General features: G+C 48.0%; 1 pseudogene; it reads right to left on the bottom strand.

Moving 5' to 3' along the window:
• Window positions 1-450: 450 nt before the first annotated feature.
• Window positions 451-3,425, bottom strand: LOC123186650 (putative receptor-like protein kinase At4g00960; annotated as a pseudogene).
• Between the last annotated feature and the right edge of the window lie 1,812 nt (window positions 3,426-5,237).

The following is a 5,237-nucleotide window of genomic DNA, read 5'->3' on the forward strand; positions in this document are numbered from 1 at the left end:
TCAATATTAGTGGAGTTTGAATTTACAGCGGGACTGCAGATAGTTACGAGGTGTCGACTATCCCAATCCTCCTCCTGCTGCTGTTCTGGGATGCGTACTTACATAGCCTGCAAAATAGTTCAGTGGAGCCAGTGTACTGCTTGCTTGCTTGTCCACGGTTCAGAAAACGGGAAAACAGAGAGCATTTGGATGATGTGCAAATACACTATCTGTGCCAACGACCATCACATTCACTACACAAGCAGAGCAGCATGGCATTATGAAAACCCAGAGCAGAGGTTGAGTCGGTATCATCATATCAGACCAGGAGCAGCATCGCATCGCATCACACACTGTGATTAAATATACCACATTGAATTTACAGACCAGTTCTCAAATCGGCTACTGTTAAGCGTCGCGCGCTTCAGCATGCAAATGGCGTATAAGAGTTCGGTGTTAGCGGTGGTGGAAATCTGTTGCTGGGAATGACGAGGAAGGCGAGTAGCGTGAGCTAAGACGATAGGGCCGGGGAAGGTTCCTTAAGGATGCTAGCCGCAGGCAGGTCGATGCTGGTCTACAATACCCCCAGCCATGATCGGCATCTTGGATGGCTAGGGGTTGACGCACCGGCTCACCATACTGCAGATCAGCGCCAGGTCATCATCAGCATCGGTCCACTCACTCTTACAAGTGTCGGTGCAGCGGCTCACTGTGGCACCTGTGAATGTAAGGTCCTCAGATAGTAGATACCCAGAAAGATGTTGAAGTACAATGCTAGCAAGAGAATGAAAGCGCTAGCAAATGATCATACCTGGACCGTTGTTTACGTCGCTTCATTCCAAAATGCTATAGTCAATACTTTCCAATCCTCGAAGCATACGGACAACCTTCGCTACCGGAGGCCTCTTGGTGCGTTCAGGATTCACACAGAGTAGGCCTACCTGGAGGCATTGCTTTATTTGTTGGCAATCTATTCTTAGTGACTAGTACCCCGGCGTTCTCTGTAACACATTTCTCCATTTTCTAATAGTCTGCAGAATTAGAACAAACATCTAAAAGGTTAGGGTGCAAAAGGTAAAATGCAAAGAGGTCCATTTGGAAACTTGAGAAAGAATTTCCTTACAAGCTCGGTAAATTCATCTGAAGGAGTTCTAGTAACGTCCGGGTAGTCCCTGTGTCCTGTTACTACCTCCAAGATTATTACATCCAAACTGAGTATATCTGATTTTGGTGTAATTGTACCTCCATTTAAAAATTATGGCGCCATGTAACCACTGAATCATAACACAAATACAACTTTGAAGTGTTGGAAGTGACCGCACTAAAAACACATAGTTCTTATGGCTACTAGTAGAATGTGTGGTACTAAAAGTGGAATTAACTTACAATGTTCCGTCGCGAGATGAAGTGCAGATAGTTCGTTTTTGATCAAGTAGCCTTGACAGACCAAAGTCTGAAATTTTTGGGACCATACCATCATCGAGCAATATGTTGGAAGGTTTTAGATCAAGGTGAAGAATAGGCTTCTCCATTTGCTCGTGAAGATGACACAAACCATAGTAAACCCCCTCGATTATATTGTAGCGTGTGCTCCAATCAAGTCCAGAAGATTCATCTGCATTTGTAGACATAAGAGGATCATTCTAAGACAGAAAAAATCTATGATTCTTTTTCTATGATAGTATGTGTATAAAATACAGTTGTTTAACAGTTAAGATTTCTAGAAAATTTGGGAAACTAGAATCTAAAATGAAAATGAAATCTGGAACCAACCTGACAGATACTTGTTGAGACTTCCCTTGGGCATATACTCCAAGCAAAGTAACCTCTCTGCTGTCTCTGCGAAAACGTATTTCCCGTTGTACTCCAAACATGCATTATGTGTTTCGTAGCAGTAGCCTACGCACCGCACTATATTTGGGTGCTTCAGCACCATAAGATGGTACACCTCACGCTCGAACTGCTTGTGCAGGCCTGGAATTAGCGACGATGCGATCCTCTTCACGGTGATAGTTTCCCCATTCCGCATCACTCCCTGTTCAAGTTTTTGGATCGAGTGTGAGACAGACAAAGATGGGTTTGAGACAAGAGAAGTACAGGCACATAATCTTAAATGATTTACCTTATATACGACGTTGAAACCACCTTGGCCAAGTTCCCGCTCGATGGAGAAGTTATCCGTGATCTCTCTTGCAGCGGTATGTGGTGCGGCCTTGAGCTCTCATCCTGTAGCATGGTCTCTGTTAGAGTTGTGTCGAATATAGTGTACAGGGTAGGTTACAGTTGGACTTGTAGTTGTATTGTGTTTAGATAGAATATGGAGTCGTGTCCTAGTAGGACACTTGTATCGTAGGCCTCTCATATATAGCGGGGCTAGACACACGATGTAACCTATGCCAACATAATAGCATCAGAACGTAGGGGAAGCTGGCGGTATGTGCCAGTCTCCAGGACGACCGGGTGCGCTATTGTAGCGGTGTCATAGGGAGGAGCGCCCATAGTCAGGCCCAGGGCTGTAGCCATATCAGTGAACCTCGTTAACAAATCTCGGTGTCGTGCTGGTGTGATTACTTGGTCCTCGGATGATCAACGGTATGCCTTGGTTTTATTCTAACAAGTGGTATCATGAGCAAGGTTATGAAGAGGCTGCAGATTGTTGATCTAAAGGAAGTATCGAGTTTGAGATGCAACCGGCTACGGCATGGTTCTTGATGAGATTGGAAAAAGCAATTGAAAGCAGCGGCTTGGTTGATAAATCGCAGCAGTGGTTCTCAGCGGCGTCAGCGGGATCGGCGTCGCGAGCAGCGATCGGATCAGAGCAGGCGGTCGATGGCAGCAGACGTGTGGCGGCAGCAGAGTGGAAGCGCAAGGGTTCGCTAGCTAGGCGTCCTCGTGGGTTGGCCGCGCCAGGGCAACGTGGAAGTATGAGGTCCACGTGCACGCGTGCCGCGTGCGTCGCGCATGGAAACAACCATGGCGTGATATGCTGTTGCGTTGTGCCCAAGGCAACAGACGAGATTTGTTTTGTAAAAAAAAAAGAGGACAGGGTCCTCATGTACGACACGGAAAGAGGCAGCAGCTGATTGAATCGGCAAAGGAAATCCACTCATACATGATTCACATCCATTGGAAATAGCAAGGCGTTGACAAGGCAATTGCTAGCAGCGTTGGAGTTGAGCCAAGACAGGAGCCAAATTCACGTGAAGACGAGCTAGTGGAATTGCTAGTAGTACGCGGAGGTTCTATTCGTGTACTCGGGGCATCGCGTGCAAAGCTCAGATAATTTTTCACATGGTCAGTCATACAAAGAACGATGGCACCAACGGGTACCTGGTTTGAGGTGGAGAAGTTCGCGGAACTGAAAACCTTGGGTTATGAAAGACAGGGTGAAAAATTTGTTGCACAACAGGGATGCTTGAAGGTGTTGCGGGAAGTCAATTCAGCTAAGATGGAATTAACATGTGATGGATTAGAATTCGCGGAACAATTTGGGAGCCTCGAGCGTGTCATGTAGTCGGACAAGTTCGGCTGGGTCGGACTAGACAGTCTGACGGATCGACTTGGATGTCGGTTGGTACAGAAGACGTGGTCGAATCGGCAATGACGACATAGGCGCGTGATGCTGATGGTGACCGACTTCTGGGGCGTGGAAACACATGGCGCAGGCCCGAGGGCTTGTGTGGCTTCAACAAGACTATGGCGCGGGATTGATTCAAGATGGTGTATACACAGAGCTTGAAGTCGATGAGGCGCAAGGATGGACTGATCATCTACCATGGAGTCATGTTGAAGGTGGAGCTGAAGTCTGGAGGACTTCATTCTGTGCTGATTGAGGGGCTACCGCATAAGTCGACAGAGAGTCGAAGCCTATTCAGTGGGAAAAAGCGAGGGACACGTAGTTCAGACTGGAGCCCAGTGGTCTGATGGAAGCGTGAAACTCGTCATCGGTCGGTGATGATCGGTGGTACTCTGCAGTGGGGGTTGAGTGGTGTGGGTTTGCGACCCTTGAGACTCAACCGGGACAGCAGAGGCTCAACGCGGTAATAGCGGCGAGGCGTGCGGTATGCACGGGACATGGAGACGGGCCAGGGTTCTAGTGGTCATACATGTGATGAGACAACTGTGAATTTGACTCGGGATGACTAAAAGCAATGGTGAAATTCCTTCAAGTTTCAGACAAGCAGAAAGAAAGGAGCGGTGATGTTGAGTTCAGGTAACTCTTATATGTGACACCAATATGTGAGTTGTTCACTGTCACGCAGGTCGGTGATCGGTGTGTGATGGCGTTGACGGATATTCTGAAAGTTGGGAGCACAAACTAGAGTAAAAAGGAACTTAATTTTGCTTGAGTGTTGACTGTGGTCAAGAAAAGAAGGGACTACAAGTTGCAGGTGGAGTCACATGGAGTCTTTGGAGTAGCAGCGATACTCACGGAATAAACTCAAGTCCAATGTACATGGAAGTTTGACGCATTGACGGATTCAAGGTGGTGGAGAATATTCGGCAAGGTGGAGTTTGTTGGAGTTGCGTCGAATATAGTGTACAGCGTAGGTTACAGTTGGACTTGTAGTTGTATTGTGTTTAGATAGGATAGGAGTCGTGTCCTAGTAGAACACTTGTATCATAGGCCTCTCATATATAGCGGGGCTAGACATACGATGTAACCTATGCCAACATAATAGCACCAGAACGTAGGGGAAGCCGGCGGTATGTGCCGGTCTCCAGGGCGACCGGGTGCGGTATTGTAGCGGTGTCATGGGGAGGAGCGCCCATAGTCAGGCCCCGGGAATGTAGCCATATCGGTGAACCTCGTTAACAAATTTCGGTGTCGTGCTGGTGTGATTGTTTGGTCCTCGGATGATCAACGGTATGCCTCGGTTTTATTCTAACAGTCTCCAGGGTACTAGGAGCATGAGGATCCGGAGAGCGTGCTGGTGTTGGGGCCGGTGCTGCACCACCATCGATCGGCGTCGAGGTTGTGTTTACGGAGGGAGAGAAACCATCATCCGAAGTTGTGTTTACGGAGGGAGAGGAACCATCATCCGAAATCGAATATGTATCACCATCCAGGTGGTGTGGAGGTCCCTGTATGGTCTCCAGGGTAAGGAGGTCCCTGGGAGCAAGAGGATCCGGAGAGCGTGCTAGTGTTGCTGCCGGTGCTACACCACCATCGATCGGCGTCGAGGCTGTGTTGGCGGGGGGAGAAGGACCATCATCGGAAATCAAAAATGGAACAGCATTCAGGTAGTATAGATGTC

Source organism: Triticum aestivum, chromosome 2A, assembly GCF_018294505.1.
Source record: "Triticum aestivum cultivar Chinese Spring chromosome 2A, IWGSC CS RefSeq v2.1, whole genome shotgun sequence".
Lineage (NCBI taxonomy): Eukaryota > Viridiplantae > Streptophyta > Magnoliopsida > Poales > Poaceae > Triticum > Triticum aestivum.